Genomic DNA, 24,949 nt, shown 5'->3' with positions numbered 1-24,949 from the left:
CAGAAGTTCAAGAATCCTCAAGGACTCACATTGGAGAAGTTCACGAAGGAATGTCTGCTGTGGGAGGGACCCCAGGCTGGAGCAGGGGCAGACTGTAAGGAGTCCTCCTCTGAGGAGGAAGGAGCAGCAGAAACAATGTGAGGAACTGACCTCAATCCCCCATTCCTGTCCTCCTGTGCTGCTGGGGGGGATGTAGAGAAATGGGGAGTGAAGCTGAGTCTGGGAGGAAGGGGGGAGAGGTTTTTTTTAAGATTTGGGTTTATTTTCTCATTAGCTCATTCTGATCTGATTGGTAATAAATTAAATTAATTAATTTTAACCAAGTTGAGTCTGTTTTGCCCATGACAGTACCTCGTGAGTGATCTCTCCCTGTCCTGATCTCCCACAAGATAAGCAGTGCCACAGGCTTGGGGGAGACTGGCTGGGTAACCGTCAGGCAGAGAAGGACCTGAGGCTGTTGGCTGACTGCAGGCTGAATATGAGTCAGCAGTGTGCCCAGGTGGCCAGGAAAGCCAATGGCATCCTGGCTTGTATCAAAAAGTGTGGCCAGTTGGTCTAGGGAGGTGATTGTGCTCCTATACTCAGCATTGGTGAGGCCACACCTCGAGTACTGTGTCCAGTTCTGGGCTCCCCACCATAAGAAGGACATTGAGGTCCTTGAGCGAGTCCAGAGAAGGGCAACAAGGCTGGTGAAGGGGCAAATCCTATGAGGAACAACTGAGGGAGCTGGGGATGTGTAGCCTGGAGAAGAGGAGGCTGAAGGGAGACCTTATCACCACCTACAACTACCTGAAGGGAGGTTGTAGAGAGGTGGGCGATGGTCTCTTCAGCCAGATGACAGGAGATAAGACAAGGGGAAATGGCCTCAAGCTGCATCAGAACAGGTTCAGATTAGATGTTAGGAAAAAAAGTTTCACTGAAAGAGTTGTTGAGGCCTGGAACAGGCTGCCCAGGGAGGGGGTTGAGTCACCGACCCTGGGTGTGTTTAAAAAAAGGGTAGATCAGGTATTTAAGGATATAGTTTAGCATAGGATGGGAACGGTTGGACTTGATGATCTTAAAGGTCTTTTCCGACCTTGTGATTCTGTGATTCTGCGATTCTATCCCGACCCAGGGGCCTTTCATTATACTTTCCCTCCCCTGCCCGGCTGAGGAGGGCAATGACAGAGCAACTTTGGGGGGCACCCAGTATCCAGCCAGGGTCAACCCACCACACATTCTCATGGCACCTGCCCTGTGAAGCCCTTTTCCATGATTATTTAAGCCCTTCACAGCACATGTATGGAGATGGCAGAGCTCTCAACAGCTCATGCTGAATACAAAAGCATTTACAGAAAAGGAAAAAGTCTTGATGCATGTTGAAATATTGGCCTTTTCAAGGTCAAAAGATGTTTTCATTTCAACTTAAATGGAAACAGGAATTGAGCTCATTTGCTTTCTATCTTTTTTTTTCTTTTAACCTATGAAACCAAGGGTCCTCTCTACTCCTCCTCTCCTTTTGGCTATACTCCAGCTCCTACACATGCAACAGGGATTGATGACAATAAAATATGCTGGTATTGAAAATCTGCCCATTATTAATAAGGTAGATGACTCATTACTCCTTCGATACGATGTTAACATCAGAATAAAGCTAGCCTTTTATTGCTATGGGATTTTTGTTTGTTTTCTTCAGTGCTCTGTTGCTCTTGCCAATGGTTTAAATCTGTAAGAAAGTGAGATCATCACTGCCGCTGCGACACCAGCTTGACCCCTACCAGACAGTGACTGTTTTTCCATTCTTCTGAACTGGAGCAGGATCAACCCCACTGTAAATCACTGGAAACTTCCACATCCTCCTGTCGTTTCACAGCATCAGATTAGGACTCCTCCATAACCATACCATCTGCTAAGCATTCAACATGCACACGTTAGATGTAGATTTCTTTAATGTCTGTATGCAAAAGGGAGCAAATGCAAAGTCCATAATGCAACAGTCCAGGCTGGGCACAGAGTGGCTACAGAGCCTTCCCTTCCCCTCCTACCCAAATCCTGGTGCTCATTAAATGCATATTTAGCATGACTGCAGAACACGACTAGAGTGCAAGCAGATTGAGAACAAGAATGCACTGGGATGGTGATGGCAAAACACACAGCACCCAAGTATTCATCAGTAATTGACCATGGAACGATTACCTATCAAATTAATACTAGAATAATTATTTCTTGGATCTTGTGGGTTGAAGAAGTTTCTCAAATCTGTGGTCGGGGTATTTTTGTTAGAGTGACCTCTGTTTACCAAGTCCTTTCACAAACAAGTGACTTCTGTGTATGTTATGCACTTAGACTTTAGGACCATCCAAAACTAAAGACATTGTGAAATTCTGAATCATGGAATTTATTTTCACTCAGCACCAGAAAAAAAAATGTAAACACATTAAGATTTCCATTATAAAACTGAGAGGCAAGAGTGTCTAAAGTAGCCTACAGCCTAGTAGAGCGAATACTTCTCTGGGACAGGAAACCTGCCCTGGAGGACACAGTTGGCATTCATCCAGGCAGGTCTTCTCTCATTGCCTACCTTCCCCCAGATGAACCTGGTGAGCAAGCTGCAGTCTTCCTCTTCTTTATGATTAAGCTGATAGTGCTTGTTATAGAAAAGCTTTGTCATTAAGTTAAAATATGAGAGGAAACTTCCCAGGCTGTATCTGAAATGAAGCGGGTGAGTATCTGGCAAAACCCATACATCATAAACCGTGCCTCTAAAATTGACATCCACCTCTCATTATGCCAAAAATCTAAGAACCCCTTCCTTCCACCAAATTGCAGGAAACATCTCGTCTCATTAACGCCACTCTTTCTTAGAATCTTTTAAATATGTATTTTTCATTAAAATTCTAATTCTTGATAAACTGAAAGCAAGATCTGGTGACAAAGAGGTTATAATTAATCTAGTAAGAACAGTCAGAGAAATCCATGTAATTGAAGACGAATCTATGAATGAGGAGACTAATGCTACAGAACTTCCAAAGTCTTTTCTGTGGAATTAATACTACAGAGACCCATAAAAGATTAATCAAGATAAGCAATCAATAACTTCTCAAGTGCTAATAAGCACTGCCATGTTCCATGATATGTTGAGCAGTTTATCATGTTTAACCATACGAAGATTTATAGAAAATCCATTGTTAAAACCAAAGGATGAGGTAATGCACCACTTAGTAAATGAAGTGCAATTAAAATTTATGCCTGATATTAGACATTCAAAAGATCTGTAAAAATCTTTTTTGATTTCCTATTTTTAAAGAAAAGAAATGAAGGTACTAGTTGCGCTGCTCAGCCAGTAGTCCTGGGAGAACAGTGGAGACAGCAATGGTATTCTTCAAGTTAATATCTGCTTTCAAGTGAGAGGTGATGAAATAGCCTTAAAAAATGTTAAGCTCTCTTCTCACTTCATTTTACTTAGTGATCAAACTTTGCTTGAAAATTTTGAAAGTTAAATAGAATACCTATTAGCAACATCAAGGTCTCTGCTATCCATCAATCTGATAGATACGCAGGTCAAATGAGTGAATGACTTAATGGCTAATTAATAGTCCATAAACTACAGGTCTTGACCTTAGGGTCACTGTGACAGAACTCCACACTACAGCATATTATTAATTAAAACCATCAAATTATGTATTTAGTAAATCAATTCTTTAACAATATTAAGATCTCTCAAATGCATTGACATGATTTGTTATTTCTTTATATATCATTGGGCAGCAAAAATCTTCTGACAACCACAGCATCAGCATCCCCAGCAAACTAAACGAAGTTCCAGTAACAGAATATATACCAATACTTTTTCTTTATACGTAGCTCTTGTTTGTCTGGTTTCAGTTTTATTTGGGGGAACCCTCTAAGTGAGTTTCCCACACAAAGCTCAGAAAAATCATTGATATAAAATTATTTATGGTCATAGAAATTTCATACAAAAAAAAAAAAAAGTTAAGATCCTGTCTGCTTCCTTGATAAACTGCTGACCCCTAAAACAGCAAAGCTATGTACATCGCTTTGCATTTGCAATGTCCTGTACCACATTTAAGTTTATACATAGCTGCCTACAAACACACACACACACACACATATATATACACCAAATCATTTCCATGCTTGAGCTATGATATGGTCATTCCTAAAGCGCAGATGACTCATGGTTTTTTACATGCAGATAATAATATATGAGAGGAAAAATAAGCAAACTCTCCATTATGCCAGAGCATACCAAATGGCAATCAAATTTCAGCAAGCAAGAATCAGATTTTCAAGATACAGATGACTGTCACTTTGTAGGACTGAGGACAGTTCCACCTCCAAGAGGAGCTGGATGCAGGAAGAGAGAGAGACCTTCGCTGCCTCTGTGGACACGTAACAAGACTAGGATGAGGCAACTCATGAGAACGCCTAGTGATTAGTACTCATCCTGTTTCGTAAGACAAACTCTTTAACTTCACCCCCACTATTCACAAGCAGTACTCATGTGCCCAGATGTATGTGCTTTGAATCACCTTCTGGAGGTATCGGCTACCCTCCCCTAACATGGCAAACCGAACTTCCTAACTTCTGGTGTCCTAAATCACACCTAAATTAGATGCCTTAAATAAACATCATGATTTACCTCCCTCAGAGGACAATAAATTATCCAGACAAATATATCACTATAAATTAAATCGTTATGATAGATACATACAATTGAGGGTGTGTAGCACCTAATTAATTAAGTGGCATATTCATCTGCAATTAGCAAATAAGCTTTCAAATCTTGGCATAGGTAAAGTGGATAAGGCATGACTGTGTAATTGCAACGAAACATGATTCTTTTTTGTGATAGTTTCTTCAGGAAAAACATATTCACTCTCACCCAAAATCACAAATTGCTCTGACTCACAAAAAATAACGTTTTCCAAAACAAACATGCCATTCCGAAGGCACTGGAGGGATCATTAAGGTTATATTAGAGACATATCTGGCTGGGATATAACTTTTTATTCTTTTTTATTATTATTATTCCTAACATTAGCTGGTTGTTTTTAACCAGCTTTGCTTCAGAGTGGCACAAATCATCCTGCATATAATGCTCACTCCAGGAAGAAAGTGTTCCATAAACATTTACAGCCGAGGCAAGTTCCTCTGCAAAGCGGGACCAGCTCCTTCCCTGACATAAGTAGCCTGAGTAAAATATTCTTTACCACACCACTCTGCCTGACACAGAAGTCTGTGTTCAGTAGTGATAACTTATCAGTAGGCCCAGACTGAGTTGGCCTAGGATCTCCTAACAGTTGTGATCACACAGACTTGGAAGAGAAAAAGAAGAAAATAGAAAAAAATAATTCCTGCTAAATACAGTACAGCTCTTCCATTGATCGGTGTGGACTTGGTTAAACGACCTCTGAAGGATCTGCTTCAGTCAAGCATAGTATTTTTTGCAATCTCAACTTCTTAGCAGAACCATCGAATGTAGCCACCACAGCCTAAGCCCTCCAAGCTCCAATTAGTGACCTCTTTATCTGCAAGTCACGCATCAGCATGGAAGCTCATGTCACGCCACCTTGCTGAACCACAGCAAAAATCCCACTTGAATACCACATGATCAGCAGTACTGAAAAGAAGTCCAGTGACATTAATATGTCGTGCGGGATGTAAAGCCCACAGAAGAAACACTCCAGCCAGAGAAACAAGCATTACCTATGAAAACCACATTTCTTCCTGGCATCTCTATGGCACAGGGTTCACCATGTTTATAGTGATCATCTTAATGTATTATTATATTAAACATTTCAGGCACTTTCACTTACCTTTCAGAATTAAAGATTAATCAATGCCATGATTGTGGACATCTAAACAAAATGTATTGATCCCATTCATTTTTAAAAGCCAGACACTATGTTGTATTTCAATATGTCATATTTTAAGACTAGCTTATTGATCACATCTTGTGGATACTTGATATTCCATTGGAATTTAAGATACAGAGCAAGTGTAAGATTTTCATTATGATGCTGTGTCCACGGAAGCCACAATCTTGTGTGTTTACAAGCTTTTGTTTGCATTCAGATCCACCCACTGCTGCTCTTAGAAGCAGAGGCTCAACATGAGAGCCATTACCCACTTCAGTGTTTCCACTGATTTCCCCAGGACTGCACATCCGGGTTGGAAGTACCCCTACATACAAGGAACATGAATTTCCCATTACATATACTCTTACACTGCAAGTCTGCAGAAACCAGCTGTGTTTCTGGGGGCAGTTTTTCTCAATTCGGTTACCAACTTTCACATTTATAACAGTTAACTTCTTCAAACCAAGACCAACACCTTAGTTTTGCTTCTTTAGTACTTAATGTTGATCTAGTTGGCTAAGAGAAGATAAATTTCATGGAGCACTAACAGCTTATGGAATCTAGACACTACATTGAGGGTATCATAACTCAGAAAGACCAAAGAAGAAGGTGCACTGTTCCTCACAAATAGACAATCACATTAGGAATCTGGAGGCATTAAGCAATGAGTCAACTCTCATTGGCACTATTTTCAAGATTTACAGTTCCGTATTACTCAGCCCTGGAATGTGTATAAAGCAGCAAACAGAACTTTTGGAAAGTGAGTCTGTTCACCAATATCAAACTTACACTCCCTCCTACATGTTCCCATTGTCTTGGATATGTAATTCTGAATGGCGAGGGGCAAAAATTGAGCCACATAGTCCTATTAGTATCGGTAGGAGTCCAATTGCTAAATACACGCAGAGAGCAAGCTGAAAACTTGCCATTTACTCCATAGTTTGCTGAAATGGGAACAGACTGAAATAGAAGAAAGGGATGAGCCATTTCTGGATGCTGCTTGAAACTACCAGCTTGGCAAAATGATCTCAAAGTAGATGGCACGTATCTTAAAACCACCCTTCTGTGCATGCATTCCATGTTGTTGCTCTTCAGCATTACCACTGAAGTGTCTTTCATAAGTTATAAATGTTATGTAAATAAAAACACACATAAATAAATTATAGAGCTCCGGGCAAAAAAGAGCTTATATTATAATATCATAAATTATGAAGACTGTAATTGCTACAGCCAATAACGTTTTAAAACAGAACTGTACTGATAAATATGTGAGATAAGGCTGAGTAGGGTTTGCTTAGATTCAGAGTGGAGTAAATCAGTTGATTTAAGTCAATGTAAGTATAGAAGCAAGGTAATATAGTGAAGTCCTCAAAAAGTTACCAGCTTTCTCCCAGCCCTTTCTGTAATGCTGATGTATGTAAACAAAACCTGTGCAAGAGGCTAAAAAGATGTGTTGAGAATCCAGAAGACACCAAGCACCCACACTTCTTCTCAGTACTTTTACTCTCTGGCTACTTTTAAGAAACCAATGCAGCCTTTCCACACAAAATCAGTCAGTGATTTCCTATTTATAAAATGCTTAGAAGAGAAACTAATGACTTTATGCCCGATCAGCTCCTGAAATGTGGTGGTTAAGATTAAATATAAAGTCTGTTTGAACATACCTACCACAAACAAATACACTTAGTAAAACAAAACAGAAACACAGCCTTGTCTGCCTAGATATGAGGCCTCTCAAAATGCATGCTGATTCATCAAAATAGAGTTGAGGCAAAATCAAATCCTTTTTCTAAAATCCTAGAGGGTTGATAAAATGAGATTAGGATTCAACTCATTTCTGCCTTAATGGAAGATGTAAATTGATTTGATCAATTTTAAAAAACAAGATTCGTATTGTAGACTGTCACACATTTTTCTCAGGAGCTCCAGTTTCATCTGAGCTAAACACCAGCCTTCCTGCTCCTGTATCTGTAGTCCACAAACACAGTCACAACTGCATGGTGCAATAAATGTCTCTTGTAAATCCTTAGGAAAGGCAGAACTGCTAATAACCAGTGTCATTTCTTAGTTTGCATTCTGAAGCTCTTAATTTGATTTTTTTCTCAGACAATTTCTTCCAGGCTAATTACCTCTCTGAGTCTCAGACGTGACCTCCTCTGCCATACCCTAAAGGTTTGTCTCTCCACCTTTTACAGATGCTGTTACACCTAAGATGTCTATATTTTTATGATATTATTAATCCTCAAGATCACTTAGTAGCACACCTCAGTAGGTAAATTCTCCTTGGTAAAGGCTATTTAACACAAAGAGAATGTGACCTAATATGAATATTATGGCATTTATTTTCCTTATTACTAGTTTGCGGACACCAGCCTCTTTATTGATGAAATACCCATCATTTTCCCTTCTGGAGCCCTACCCAGACCCTGAAGCTTCTCCACTTTCCACATCCCAAGTGTCATCCTCACTACTAAAACTTAATTTCCCATTTTTCCTAACACGTTCTCACTCTCAACCCTTCCAGTTCAGTTGCACTTGAAACTCAACATCTTGTAGCTTCTCTCTTTCAGCATCTCCTCACATCTCCTATATCCATGTTTTTTCTTTCTTTCAAAGCTTTCTCGTAAAGCCACATCTCTACTTTCATCTCCTCCTACACTTCTTAGCTCTGGCAAATCCACCCTCTTCACCATTTTTCATGTATATTCCTTACTTTGTGCCACCCAATTTGTTTGGAACAAACTCAATTATTTATCAAATTCTCTCCCTCACCTTCTTCATCTAGAAGGTGTCACTAGAAATACAAACCATTCAGGTTAACATGGGTGCATAAATACAGGGGTATCTCTTGTCTTACCCACAACTTGCTATTGATGTTTGGAAAACTATCTAAGGCTGACATGGTCTCAACAGGGTAAATCACAAAGTTCTGTTTCAAGAAATCTTAATCTTTGGAATGAAACCATATCTAAGAAATAATCAGTCCTACCTCTAAGCACATGTATGGAGTCCCTTGTGTTCCCTGAAATAATTAAAACCAGATACATTTAAAATTTATTTCCATATATAATCCTCTACCAGAAATGAGATTATTACCCACTCATATTTGTAAAAATGAGCATCTAATTCTCACCTGCAATTTTCTCTTGGGGAACCAAAAGAATGCTTTAGGTATGCCAAGCTCACTGAACACATGGTACTTGCTAGATTTCTGTAGCTTTCTGCAAGCATCATGCTATGTGGTAATACCAAGAAGTTGTCCTAAGGGTTTGACATTAGTTCAAATCTCAGAGCTTTGATTGCCATCCAGACTGAAAGCATTTTGTAAACATGCCAAATTAATAAAAATGCCTCCTTGAAACAATTCACCTGGCCTTGTATTACCTGTCTATACCCATTTACACCAGAACAACAATGTCATTTCAATTTTCAGATTCCAGAGAGAGTTCAAAAGACATTTCACTCTGCTGGGGAATACTGGTTTCTCTCTGCTACACAAAAACCATAAAATTAGGATAAGAAATATAATCTCTGCTGTAACCTAAACCTGTCTATGCAGGTAATGGTTTGTTTTCTACTACACCTGAGTGTAATCGCATTACAGATTCTGTACATATGCAAAATATTGGTCAAAATTTTCTTTTCCTACCATTAGGCTTTAACATGTCATATTCAGAGAATCACAGAGTCACAGAATGACCTGAGTTGGAAGGGACTCACAAGGAACATCAAGTGCAACTCTTAGACATTGACATTAGTTCGTATTTACTCAGCCTAAATTGAGCTGTGGATTTTACAGAAGAGAACTTCTATTTATTGATTAATTTAAATCAAGAATATCTTCTAGAAGGTATTTGGATTTCTTTTCTCTTAAGACATATCCCAGGATTTACTACCAAAAAAAAGTAAAAAGTTTGCATAAACAAATGTAAATATATTAAAACACATTAGGGTCACCTGGCTATAAAAGGAAACACAGAAAACTGTAAGTTGAGAAATAATAGGGCAATACCAGTCAATCTAAAAATACCTGCAGAGGAGGTCAGTCTAAAGACAATGTCGTTTGCCGGTTTATTTTAAAGTGGGAAGAGGAGGGAAAAGGAATAGATTTCAAAGACAGAGAAAATCCCACACTATAAAGTGAGTCAAATGTAAAGTGTTGGTGGAATGTAGATGCACCATGGAAAATCTTAAATATCTTTGGTTCACAAGTGCATTAAGTATAGAAATCACTAGCAAAGAATTGAATTACCAAAGCCACAAACGCCATGATTCTGCTACGGCCTCGTCCCTGAACTCCGAAGACTGAACAGAAGCAACAGTAAAGCATTGCCAGAACTGAAACTGAATCACTTCCAAAAACAGAAGCTCTGATATTATAGGGTACATCACCTGTATCTCACACACATTCTTGAACTATCATAAGTAGACATCACCATTCCACTCAGACAAATGCTTTCTCCTTTTCCAGGTGCAGCTTGCAATTGGGAAACCTGAGTTGCAGCGCCATAATTTCCACAGAGAATCTTATCTAGTATCAAGCAAGCTCCTTCTATTCAAAAAACTCCCCTATAAAATACATAGCCAAAGATAATGCTATCGACTTTGTGTGCTGGCAGTCTGGTATAAATCTTACCCCATATAATGGCGAAACAGCAGCACGCTGTCAGGACACTGCATACTATTGTAGAGATAGAAATCTACTTCAACTTCCATCTCATCCCCAAAGCTCATTAACATATGAAATTGCAAATGCTATGTAGGTCCTTATGCATGGTGGATAATCTTCTAATAATATTATTAATGTGTTGATATTAATAATATTGGCATGTGATCAGAAACACCTGGTTGGAAAAATCACATGCTTTCCCTCTGAAGGCAAAAGATAAAAGTCAGCTTTTGAAAGGGGAGCATGACAACTTGAATGGAATGCTGATCTGCTTTCATAGAGTGCCAAATTTATCTAATATCAACTCCAGAGTCTCACTTAATATCATCCAGTCCCACTTTTAAGAGCACCTCTACCTCTTCTTGGACAATTTCCTCCATTTATGTTCCATTCGCTAAAAATTAACTAATCCTATTTCCATATGCATAGCTTGTGTTAAATATCACTAAACCGATGCAATATTCAGCTCATTTTATTCATTTCAGCAGGCTTTGGAGTCCTCCTATATTTTATTAACTTAAGACAAACATTAATTTCTACCAAAGACCTAAAATGGGCTTATACTGTAACACTATCACAAAAGACGTGTAATAGCATCTCAGGAAGCTGACACATTTAACTAAGACTGAAGACGTCACTGTTTGCCCATCCATTTAAAACATGAGAGAACAATGGCTACTATAGAAAGAGTGGCAGAAGGCAAGGGGACAGGATAGACCCCCTGACAGAGGTAAAACAATGTTTGTGCTGTATAGAATTTTCTGTTGGCTGCTCCTATATTGTCCTCTACAGCATAGTTTAGTATTTGGTGGTGATAGGTATTTCTTGATGTTACTCACAAGCTGTACTTCATATAGCTTTACTTCCTTCATTTCTAAGGAGTTCATTAAAAAAACCAAAACCAACCTTAAACACATGTCAAAGCCAATGAGCTTATGCAAGAGCAAAGTATATCAGCACAATGTGCTGATATTTCACTACCAGTACAAACCAGAGATAAGCAAAGTTGAGTTTAACTTTCCTAACTTCTCTATTGACTTTCAGGGCTTGATTCAGTTGCCCAGACACAAGCATCTAGTGCCAACCAAGCTACCATAGAGACTTTGAAGCATCTACCTGACACCCATCAGATGTGACGCAGGACTGGAGAGACCTACACCCTTCAGGCTCACGGACCTGGGACTATTCAGTCTGGAGAAGAGAAGATTTGGGGGAGACCTTATTGCTCTCTACAGCTGCCTGAAAGGAGGTTGTGGTTTGCTGGGGGTCAACCTCTTCTCACAGATAAGTAGTGATAGGACAAGAGGGAATGGCTGCAAGTTGTGCCATGGGAGGTTCAGGTTAAAAATTAGAAGAAATTTCTTCCCAGAAAGAGTGGTTAGGCATTGGGACAGGTGTTCCAGGGAGGTGGTGGAGTCACCATCCCTCAGGGTCTTTAAGGAAAGGTTGGATGAGGTACTTAAGGATGTAGGTTAGTAAGTAATATAGGTGGTAGGGGGACAGTTGGACTGAATGATCTTGGATGCCTTTTCCAAACTTAGTGATTCTGTAATTCTGTGATTCAGGAACGGCAGCTGAGGGCCAGCTATGATAGCCTAAGGTATCTCAAAAGGCACTACACTTAGGCAACTGAATCTCACTTCATGTGATCTTAGCAATATGTTTACTAGAAGAAAGCTCCTGGGATGTAGTGCTGTCACAGATTACTGCATTATACTCTTTTATAAACTGAGCACACTCCATCATTAAGCTATTTAAATTTTTGTCTCCCCACAGTTTGCAATGGGAGGTGGCACCAGAACTTTCACTGCTCTTTCTGATACTCACACATATTGTTCATATTGCCAACATTACTCATGGATGATTAAGCCCATTTGTTTTAATGCCAACATTATCTTCTACCTTCAATAGCACTAGTGTTTTTCCTCCTTTGACAGGTTCACAGAGAGAAGCCATGTACACTTGCAGCACAGTGGTTGCTAGGCTAAACTACACTAGGCTTTAACAATGCTTTTTGTGATGACATTAATACTCTTTATCACTACTGGAAACACCATGTCTGAGACTTTCTGATTGCCTTTTCCACAGCCACTTTGGTGAATCACAGCCACCCTGTTGTTAACTAGCAGACTCCAGCCTTTCTACCCCTTTGTCATTTTGAGTAGGAGAGCTTCACGATCACAGCAGATTTGTCTTTTTATTAACCCCGATTAACACTATGATGTTTCATTTCAATTCTTTCTCTTCTTATAGATCCAGCTAGGTTATCCCTTTATCACTATTCAATATATCCTTTCTTTGATAAAACATGAGCTCTCACCTTCACTCTTAATCATTGTAAGATCTCCATTCTTTGGCATGCTGAGGAAGGTCTTTATTAGTTCAGAAATTACATCCTGGGCCAAGAAGAAAACAGGGATGCTTTATGTTGAGAGGATATGAGCAAGAAAGGAGTGGAAAAAGCAGATGAAAACAGATGACTATCTGCAGATAGACAATCTAGCTTATATATTTGGGTATTTAAATATGGCATCTGGAAAAAGGTATTGTGAATAGTGTCTAGACTGGGCAGAGAACAATGCTAAAAGCAATGAGGATACTCATAACAGTGGCACTGCAATGGCCTCGCATGTAATGCAGTATATAAAGAAGAACATACAACAAGCTCACCTTCCATGGTAGTAACTTCCATTTTTTTCCGGGGAGTTGATGCATAATAATGGATTTTCCCTGAGAAAGAGATATTTCCAAAACAGACATCTTCATCAATATTAATAGTTTAAAAGTATTGTGGGGCAGCAGACCCAGTATCACACGGTCTCTTTTCCAGCAGATGGCATTAGTTGTTGCCTGCTGTTTAGTTCCTGGAGCACCTCAAGTCCAAGAAAGCCAAAGATCTTGGCAGAAAAATCTCAGAGCCTGAGTCACTGACCTCTCTTACTGACCTTGCAACTTTTACACAATTTCCCATGATCTTTAATCCTCCCTCCCAAGTGTTTTATTCCATCTTTCTATCTGGACCTAACAATATTAACCTGTGGAGGTTAATTTTTAAGTCAAAATCTAAGTATTCAAAATAAATATTGTTGTGTTTTATTTTGCATCATTTGAAGCTTCACCTTGATTCCAGGGAATACAATGGAGCAAATAATCCTGGAAACCATTTCCACACATCCGAAGGTCAAGAAATTGATTGGGATTAGTCAGGATGCATTTATGAAGAAGAAATGCCTAACCAACATGATAACCTTCTACGATTAGATAACTATGTCGGTGGGCAAAAGGACTGCAGGGAAGGAGAGCAGTGAATGATGTTCATCCTGGCTCCAGTCGTGTCTCCCAAAACATTTCTTGAACTAACAATATCCCTACTCCTCAAAGACTGCATCTTTTACTTTACCAAGTGACAAGACCCTCTTAGGAAGGATAAAGCCCCGCTAGTTTCTTATGTGCCCTCTTATTCATATCTCTCCTGCTCTTTTAAATGCAGAACTTCAAGACTATTACATGTAACTGAAGTGTTTGACATACCTCACTGCTGAGCTGTGACTAGCTCTTACTATCATCTCACAGGTGACCCATCCTCAGGGAATCCCTGATGGCTGCCAAAGCAGTTTGCCTCTTCCCTGCAAAACCCATCCAGTATTGCCAGTAGTGTTTGATCAAGATCACCTTTCCTCTGTGGGAAATATGTCTCTTCCACTGAAATGACTAGTTGGCCCAGCCTAAAACCCACTAGAGAATAGTCCAGATGAATTAAATGGACCCTTAGGTCTCTCACTGGCTGCAATCAATAAAAGAGACAATTACAGATTACACCTCTTCTAATGTCAGATGAGGCATCTAATCCAACCTACCACTCTAGGCTCCTTCTGTTGTAAATAGGGTAGAGCAGCACCTTCACAAAAGGATGTGATTCATTTCTATGACAGGAGGCACAACCTGTGATCTGCAGAAGCCTTCTCTTCCCCCTTCACTCTGCCACTCCCAAGCACAGATTTCAGGCAGCAAGACAGGTGAGCCAAGCCCCACACCATTCCCTACATGCTACCTCCGTCCATTTCCACACCAATATTGTTGCTCTTCCCCTTTCCTCAGCCAAATGCAAGTCCATTTGAATTTGCTTCCACTATGTCTCCTGACTTAGTAAATCAAACCCATTGTAAGGCACAAAAGCAAAGGCTTTCTTCAAATCCAAATAAATTATGTTCAGTGTCTCAGGATTGCCTCCCAATCTGCTAGTGTATATAATGCATTTAAATGAAACGTATGCATATGAATGGTGATTGCTCCTTATTGAAACGCACATCTCTAAACACCCTGTAATCTTGTTCCTTACCAGTGTCTCCCAGAAATTATTCCAGCATAAAAGGCTTTCTTCTTCATCCTCAAACCAGTTTTAAAGCCATACAACACAAACTGTTAGTCAAGCTCTTATGTTGTCATTGTATTTATTATTTATTCCCTTTGCTCACACATACAGTTTTAAGTGTTTTCCAAATATATAAGGGAAATTCTAGAGACTGGAATTTGGTCGCAGATTAGGAGAACAAGCTTTATATGAAAGACAGAAATGAAAGAGTCTCCCAATATTCTTGTCAAAAATGAGCAGTTGCTCAGAGACCTCATCTGATGCATATTGCCAAGAGTAGGAGATATTTTCTTTTTTCAATGATTTTTTTGCAGCCTGAATTCTTTTCCCATCAGGCAGTCCCCCGGAACCATCTGATCTCCTAAATGAGGAAAGTAAATGAGATGCCCTTTCTCTGCCTGTGTCTTATGCGTTCTGATTCTGTACCGCCGATTAAAACCCTGATTAACTCAGAGAGGCATTAAATCAGGACATATTGTCTCTGAAAAATATCTAAGGGCTTTCCTAGAAGATTTTGATCACACCTCAGGATGTATTTTTGCCAAGTCTCAGTTGCTGCCAAATATCAGTTCTTCCAATTTGCCTACTAACACTCTGACCAGAAGTAAATTTCACAACCCTATCAAAATCACTTAAAAACCTAAACTTTATTTCCCAGTTGACTTAGGTACTTCAGACCCAAATCATATTGAAAACCCCCTACCTGCTTAAATCCCTTTTGACAATTAACTACTTCATTGCCTTTTCCCAAAGATACCTACACCCTAGCTGTTAAATTGCAGATCTGATTGTTTATTTCCTTTCAAGTTACAAGGTGAGGGTTTGGATTTGATTTTTTTTTTCCAGAAAACAGAGATTTCATCACCAGGATAAAAAAAAATCATCTCCTAGAATGATGACATTTAAAATATGCTAGTTGCAGTATGATTCTTGCACGAACAGGTGATGAAAGCGATGCGTTTCTTCCTGCCAAAACTAACAGCTGTATTTTTTAACAATATTGTTAGGACTGTGCGAAAACCCAGTCAGATTACTATTGTGAAAAAAATACCTCATCTGCTGCTTCTTTTTAATACAGTAGCAAATATACTGCCTGGCTTGGCTTCATGCCAAGATTAATTTTAAATTGGACCTCATGAAATATTTATGAGGTCCAATTTAATGGGATTGCTTTCCCTGGCATTAAGCCTGTGTGGATAGCATCTTAAACACTGATGTTTTTAACAGAACCTCGAGACATACGCACAGAAAGAAATCCTTGGGTATTAATAGGCTTATTAATAAATTGTTTAACGCTATGACAGTATATTTTAGAAGTATTTTGACAGGCCCTTTGTAGTGAATCTTTACCTGCTTTTCTCTAAGCCTGCACTTTGCACTCTGTCAAACAAACGCTACTTAGCATCTAGCAAAATGGTAAATCATCATTAGTCAGAAACAAGCTGAAGTAAGTGTGAGTAAAGAGCTAATCACCCTTAGATAGGCTTCGTGGGGAACTGACGGTGCTCAGAATGCTACAGACACCACTCAGCAGCTACATGGCTTTCTTGACTCACTGAGACATCATTTGCCTTGGGTTTCTAATTACATTTAATAGTTCAATAAAAACACAATATCGAGACACGTATACTTACAAAAAACCTCAGTGTTTTGTACAAAGAAAACATCTTGAATAATTGATGAATCATTTTCCTTCCCTTTTTCAATTAAAAGCATGGACCTAATCTCTAGAGCAAATTATTTCAACTGCATTTGAACCCATTTCTAAATACCTGCTTCACTGCTTCTTCTCCACCAGTGTTCACAGTGGACTGTCAGCAATCAGAAATCACCAGTGGAGAACAAGAGTAAAGTCAGTACAGATCACAGCCAAATGTAATCTGTTAACTACTAGACACCACCATAGATCTGTGACCTCTCAGTGTGAAAAAAATACTGCAGGGATCAAATGACAATTTTATGGATCACCTCTGAAAGCTGCAACACGCTTGAGTTCAGAACCAAGCACAGAACCCACCTTCTTCTACAGAGAGCTTTGGGAGGCCTGGCCAAACAGACGTTTGGAGTGGAGGGTGATCGTATCCTGCACCATCAAACAGACAATATATTCATATGCTTTTCCTGGCACAATCCCTTACAAAGGGCCCCAGATAGCTCATACACCTTTGGAAAAAGTAACTGGTATGAGACAAGAAGCAGAAAGAGATGGCCCATTTGACCTGCTTGGTTCAACAGACCTTTGCCAAAAAGAAGGATGCTTTCCAAAAGGGCAGAAAGTATCAGGGACACACGAGTCAGGAGTGTGCAATTCAAAAACAAGAGGGGGGGGAAAAGTCATGTCACATCAAAAAGATACACATTCCTCTACGTGTGCCAGTACAGCAAATGACCATCAAAGGGTGTGATGGGACTTTGTAAAACGTGCCTCAGTTGCTTTTACTGGATCTACATACATTCCCACTTAAATCCCATATCTATATCATTGACATTGCCTTCCAAGGGGCAGAAGGTTGGCTTCGCCACTTGCCTTCTGATGTACCAACACACTCAATGCTGATAGCTCTTTACTGTATACTCAGAGTGTGGAACAAAATATAAACAGCTAATGATCTAAATAATGAAACTACAAGGGAGTTTTAGGAAGGCAGATTGTAATTAGCCAACTGGAATTTAGCCAGGACACCACAGCTAACACCTCTGTGACCTTCAATCAACACTCCTTTAATATGCATGAAGTTGGGTTTCTTTATCATTAATAAATTGAATGAAAATCCAATTGGAGCAAATACTCTCCTGGTTGATTTTCATCATCACCAAGCTGCTGGAATGATGAAATTCATGGGGGAGAAAGTTGTGAACACTCAATCTTAAATGCTTAACTAGCTAGCAGTCTGTCCCCTGTTCTTATACTTCTGATGCTGACAGCTGCTGGATGTGCACAGAAAATGTTTTCACACTCCTAGCCAAGATCTGTAAGCTGCTTGTTCACCCCAGATCTCTCCCTGCCAGGCACCAAACCACTCCAAGTTCCCACTGTGGTCAGGCGGATGGAAGAAGAAGCTGCAGAATGCCACCTTGAATTTACTTCCACACTCCTGCAAGGCCACCTTAGCTCTCCCCATCAGCATGCCCAGCACTGAAGAAAAGCTAACCACAGGAAGGCCACTGAAGGAATCCCACCCCACACAAAGCAGCCCTATGGAATAAAACTTTTGAACTGCCTACCCCTGTTTTAGGAGTGTTGATAGCAAGATTAATTATCGTTCTGTTGAGAGGCAGAAGCTGCCACAATGATGTGTCACCAGCACTTACCGAGCAAGGATGTATTCATCACAAGTGACAAGACTGCAGAGAAGTGAAATTCTTGTTTAATATTTGCCTGCATGCTAATGCAGTTTGAAAACAAAGTTCTCTAAAGCTGGATGAGAAGGGAAAAAAAAAAGAAAAAAAGAAAAGGAAGAAGAAAAATGCTTTAGCCAAAGTAAACGGGAAGAAGTAAAGCAATTTAATTTTTTTACTCATTTTACAGACCTTTTGAGATTTAATCTGCACAGCCATTAGGGATTTAAAGAGGACTGATGTTTAACTTGTTTGCCCATTTGACTTAAGACAAATCCATGTGACAACAACAAAGCACTTTCTTTGTCTTCACCACCACTTAATTTAAAGGGGACATGTTTACTAACAGCTTAAGCTGTTTAGTACAAATAGTCTTTTACATTCTTTAATCCTGTCCAAAAAAAAAAAAAAAACAAACCCAAAAAAACCCCACCCCAAAATACCACCTCTACAAACCATTTGGTCCCTTCCAAAACCAGACTTTGGGGCAACCTGATATCAATAAAATGTCCGAGCTCTGCAAACACACAGCACTGAACAATTTACATCTTTTTTTATAAAAGCAGGGAAAAAAATTATCACTAAAGTGTCTGTCTGTAGAACACTATCCACTTTTTTTGTAACAAAAGCTGTCGATCTGCAAGATTTCCATGGCAAAGGCACGTATTTATTTCATACAGCTGCATGCCCAAAACTTTACTTAGCATTAGTGAGGATTAATGTCAAAGAACTTAACTGCCACAGCATCCCTCAGTGTCACACTAGTAGCAAAAACTGCTCACAGGAGAGCTCCATGGTCTTTCTTTGATGCAGCTATAGCCTTGGATAGTACATGCAATGCCCCTGACTGCATTATTTTTTCTTACAATAAGTTCCCTTCCTTGCCCATCAGTTCCTCTTTGTTGTTTAATGCTAGTAAAGATGGGAAATGTCATATTCTATGAATGTGTTAACCACCGGCTGGTCAGGCTGATCCTTTTCTAGTGATGGCATTTTCTTATCTCTTGTTGATGTACCCACAACCTAGGAAAACAGCAGAGTTGGAAGGATCAACAGATTCCAATAGTCTTAGTGCCGGAACTGTCTCCTCTATGACCTTAGACAAGCGATTCAGCCCCAGACCAGCATAACATGTGAGCATATGCTTAATTTAATTTACGTGGAACATGCTGCCCAGTGAGGTGGTTGAGTCACTGACCCTGGGTATGTGTAAAAGACAGGTAGATGTGGTACTTAGAAATATGGTTTAGTAGAGGACAGATATGGTTGGACTCGATGACATCAAAGGTCTTTTCCAACCTAGTCATTCTGTGATTCTGTGATTTTAAGTTGCATAAAACATTCATAATAAAGATGTGCTTTACTGTCTCCCTGCTTTGGAGCCTTGCCTTTCCTCTGAATTTCAAATTCCTTACCTGCAAAATGCACTACTACGCACTATTCCAGTGGAAAGGGGTTGTAAGTATAACATATCATTCCTGTCACTTTCCCTGAGGTCTTCATCCAGGTAATGCCAAACTATCCTGTAGGGTGCCCAAGGTTAAATTTTGCGTTTGCAGTTTAAAATGAGCAGTAGTCCATAGGCTTCAGAGCCTTGCAGGGCACAGTTTGTAGATGACCCAACTGCACTACCATCGACTTTTCTGGTATTTCAACAATTCTAGTAGCATACCTCTTTCTTTCCCCTTCTTTAAATATGAAGAAGAAAATATATGTCTGTAAAATACTTTCAAGGCTTAAAATTTTTAATAGAAGAGACCACAAAAATTGTGTGCTATTTTACTGAATGTGTAAAAATGTGTTCCTCCAGAAATCAGTTCTCAAAACAAAGCCTTTTTATTTTCAGATTCGAAAAGAAATGGAACTTAGAGACAGCTGACAACATGCTCCCAGTGAATACATTCACGAGTAAACTCTGCCATACAAAAGCTAAGTGATTATTAGTCCCTGGTTAAACAAGGAGCTAGTGGAAGAAATGGGAACAAGCCAATACTTAGCATTTACATAGCCCTTTTCACACAAGAATTTAAAACATTTTACAATGAAAACAACAACAAAAAAAGCAGTACTTGATTCCTGAAACTCGGTTTTCTGCCATATCAACTACACATCAATCTTCCCCAGAAAATTCCAGTTCTAACAACTACTTTGTTAGACATAATTTCACCTCACCTCTGCACCAGGTATATCGAGTAAACTTATCCCAGTACACATGCTTTTGAATTCAGATAAATATTTGAACTGCATTATAGAGGCTTCTATAAAACCCAATTACACTTAGTCAAGCTAATCTTTAATTGTAATAGTAAAAATCATATTACAATAATGGTATTTTCAAGTTAATGGCACAATAAAACTCTGCTTAAAGGCAGTCTTTATCAGCCTAATAACTACACTGTTTTTAAAACAGACCATGGCCATAGAATAGGTTAGATTTTTCAGAGATGTAATTAAAAGTTTGCCCCTTAAAAGAATATTTAAGATTTTAAGTTCTTTTGGAGAGGGGCTGCCTGTTGATTTCATGTTTGTACATCACCTGGAAGAAAGATGACCTCACCCTGCATGGCACCATTACAAAAATAATAATACAATAATAATTTCATTAGCACTGTGTTAATTGATCAATGAAAATAGCTAGCTTGGTCTCAGAAATCTTACAGTTTTGATCAGAGACACAACATGCCCTATGGCAGTTGCAAGAGCAAGACTTGGGGACCCGCTTGACTGTATGTGTCAGAAGTGCACCCCAGTTTTACAGACCTCTTCAGAAAGCCTCGCTGGGCTGTTTTTGAAACATGAAGATAGTAAAGTGGAGGCTACCTTCTCCCTCAGCTGCAAAGGTATACATGGGGGGGTAATTAAATTGCAATTAACTTCTAACCACCTTGTCTCTCTCAACAAAGTGGTTCTCTCCTGTGGGAAAGGAGAAAGTAAATGGAGGCGTGGTGTACTTCCCTCCCTGTTTTCCTAGAGCTGAGGAATGCCTACTCCAGCTGGAAAAACATAAACAGCTCCAGTGAATCACCACAGTTTGGACATCTCGCTCAGTTACTTGATGCCAGATATCTGATGATGCAGGAACTCACTAATCCCCCACAGGCCTGAAGGTTTTGGAGTAAGACAGAGTATGAATGGTTGGTTAGTGAAGACAGGGACTTTAATTAGCCTTTTTTTTGCAGGGATTTACAATTTCAGACTATGTAAGTGGTGGCATTTTAATTTTCTGCCTACTCTCTCTTCACATTTTCATGTATATAAACTGTAAGAAAAGTCTTGGGTATCCTCCTTTTCCAGAGGAAGTTCAAAAGAAACGCTGTATTGGAGTCAACCTCACTGAAGAAAACCGGACACGGTAAATAAAGAGAAAAAACAAATTAAACTTCAATATTTCTACAGCACATAACCATCCCAAGGGCATGGGAGCAACCAGGCATCTTCTAAACATGACTTCTCCCAGTGGAAATGAAACGTTCTGCTTCTCTGAAAAGGACTGCCACTTCTTCATAGAATCACAGAATCACAGACTGGTTGGGTTGGAAAGGACCTCAAAGCCCATCTAGCTCCAACCCCCTGCCATGGGCAGGGACACCCTCCACTAGTCCAGGTTGCCCAATGCTCCATCCAACCTGGCCCTGAACACTGCCAGGGAGGGGGCAGCCACAGCTTCTCTGGGCAGCCTGTGCCAGGGCCTCACCAATTATTATTGTGCCAAAAACTTTTATCTATGTATTTTTGGTTCCCTTTTGGTTTTATATTCTTTCTCCATTTAACATTGAGTGTGAATACGGAGATTTTACAAATCAAAGACTCTAAGTTGTTCTCTAACATGCTACTGTAAAAAAAAAAGACACCTCCCATGCCTTGTGACAAGTAATAGAAAATGAGGCCTTTGGTGGACAGGAGGGGTCAGAATTTCAAAGCTTCCACGTTCAGTGTGTACCTTCTTGTGTCAAAATTAATTTCATATTCCAACTATCCTCACAAACTGTGTCTCACAAATTATTGCTAATTTTAAGAAGCTTTTTTTTGTTCCAAGACCATTGCCAGTGCAGTCAGAAAATAAATTGGAATCAAGAGAACTCTAATGAGAATTAGGGAAAGGATTATTCATTTGTTCATAGCCATTGCATTAAGTGCCAGGTATCCCCCACAAGGGGATACAAATGCCACGTCTTTAATTTACAACAGCTGCCATGAACACCACACTACAACCCAGCAATGTAAGATACATTAGAACAAAGTTTCCTAACCCAAAACCAACAGAAAGTCAACAACACAGCTCATTATCACAGCAAATAAAAATCTAAATGACTCGAGGCTCTTCTTTGCAGACTTCTTTTTGCTCAAGGAGTTTGTTGGGACACAGGAGGGATATTTGCAAGTGCCATTAACAAAGACCATAAAAATGGACGACAAAGATAATAAACAGGGCCCTCAATCAGACATTCACTGCAAACCTGAGTGTACAAGCCAGAACAACAGCCTCAAAGGTGCTGAGGCCTCTCAGCTCCTGAGGATTTCGTCTCTAGCAGAATACTTTGTTGAGGGTCTTGCCTGCAGGAGCATATTTTAGTCAGTTCTCACTGTAACTATTAATCAATACTGGAAGAGAACTCTTACTTTCACATGCTATTGAAGAATATTTGCCAAGGCATCAAGAGTAAGGTATGGAAACCTTTTACCATTTTATAAGTAACTGAATCCTTGTAGATCTTGTTCACCTGCAAGAAAAACTGAGAAGGTATTGCAGAAAATGTAAATTGTTTGTATTAGTTCAGGTGTTTAATATAAAAAAGCAGAAGAGATCCTGTAGAATTTTCTTTTAATGTCTTACTATCTTTTATTGAGGTGAAGAGCTACTCTAATTTCGACAACTGTGGAAATGTGGCACAATAAAAAATTCAAAAGATGGGTTTGGCTGCCATTTGTACCCTCTCTACTCCGTTTCACAGCTCAACTTCTCCAACCAGTCTTTACTTCTCATGATGCATCCACATGGTTCAATCTTACCTTATTCTTGACTGTTTGTGGTTCAGGACTCAGAGCAACTGAAGAGTTTGTTTCATTGAGGAAACTGGGAGGAAGAAGTGCCAAAATCACAACCATTAAAGCCTGCATAAGCATCTACTGACTTCTAAAAATTACGTTACTCTGTAGCAAAGGGGAGAATTTTTAATATAATAGTATCAAAATATGAATATTGGATAAAAGGCAAATGTGAAATGTGGAGAGGTATAATTCAGAAGGCATTTTTTGCTCAAATGTGTATAGGGTAACAACTGTCAGCAGCTAACATTAGTAGCCAGCTAAATACAACCCCTTCATTAAGCTATGCTTTTGTCACTCAAAGTTTACAGTCAAATAATACTGTAAAGCATCAGAGGTGATGAAGAGATGGACGCAAATTAAAAGACACAAACAGTAGGGTGTCAGCTACAAGAAATGGAAGGTGAATGAAATTATAACATGAGATAAAGAGATCAGATGAACGCTGATAAGTGGCACAGATATTAGGGATATGAAAATACACCACTGGCCTGATTCCCATTCGTACTTTGGAGCCTTTATTCCTTTCTGTTTGCTTAAAGTGGCTTTAAATGGGAAGTGGAATAAAAGATAAAACAGGTTCCAAGAGTTTTTAAATGAAACACACAGTGAAACCATCACTCCACTGGAGTTACTGGCATGACTTCATCTGCTTCAGTGTTGACAAGAATTTAAATCTTGTTCTTCAATAAAATTGAATAATTTAACAGTAGATCTGGTTAACAGGAGGAAAAAAGTATTCATATTCCAAAAACTATTCAGAATAACTAAGTTTCTAATTTCTTTATTCATCATCCATGCATATTCACTTGAGCTCATTTTCATCTACATGAATGAAGAATGTTTTAAAGCGTCACATTTGATGTGAACACCTTGGGATGTGCATCAACAACTCTATGTAGTCTGCTCAGAAAGCAAAATCATCATTATGCATACGAGGTAACCAACCCCAAAGTATACAGTGAAAAACAAAGGTACAGAGGGGAAACAGCCCAAAAGAAGCCAGAAAATCAAATCAAATTGTCATGAATGATTTGGCAAATACTTATGAAAAAGAAATACATTCACACAAATGGGAATCAATCCACCAAATTATTTACAAAGGGAAAAAGAGATTGATTTAATTAATTGGATGATGTGATTGCTAGCAACACAAACTTCTTGTTGGGAAGATTTAGCTTGGGTTTTAGTTTAAACCACTTCAAACTGGAGGGCTTTAAAATTGCACACAGACAGTTGCATTGGTTTTGTCACAGGGATAGGCGTGTTCCAAAGTTGCTTTTAAAAATAAAACCAAAGAATAACCATGTCACTCCAGTGAAAATACCAGATGTAAACAAAGAAAAGGTACAAAAAGGAACAGAAGGCCTCCCTTCTAAATTCACACCCTGCAGAGGTCTATCTGAACTCCAGATGTGTTAACACACAGTCGGTGAGAAGTTCACTACACTCCTACTACTCTGACCACTCCTCTCCTAAGTAGGAAAGAAATGGAAAACTGTTTTCATCCTGACTTCCTCATATGAGTCTCACTGTCAGCTGAGTATCAACTGCTAATGAAAGGTTCTTTCAGCTTGCCTTGTACTTTAGTCCAAATCAAAGTATCAAGACTGCTTTCACCTGCTCCTGCCAGGATAATCATTTGAAAGTTGATCAAACATA

The sequence above is a fragment of the Gallinula chloropus genome (assembly GCF_964237585.1).
Source record: "Gallinula chloropus genome assembly, chromosome: 2".
Classification (NCBI taxonomy): Eukaryota; Metazoa; Chordata; class Aves; order Gruiformes; family Rallidae; genus Gallinula; species Gallinula chloropus.
Note: the sequence above shows the minus strand (reverse complement) of the source record.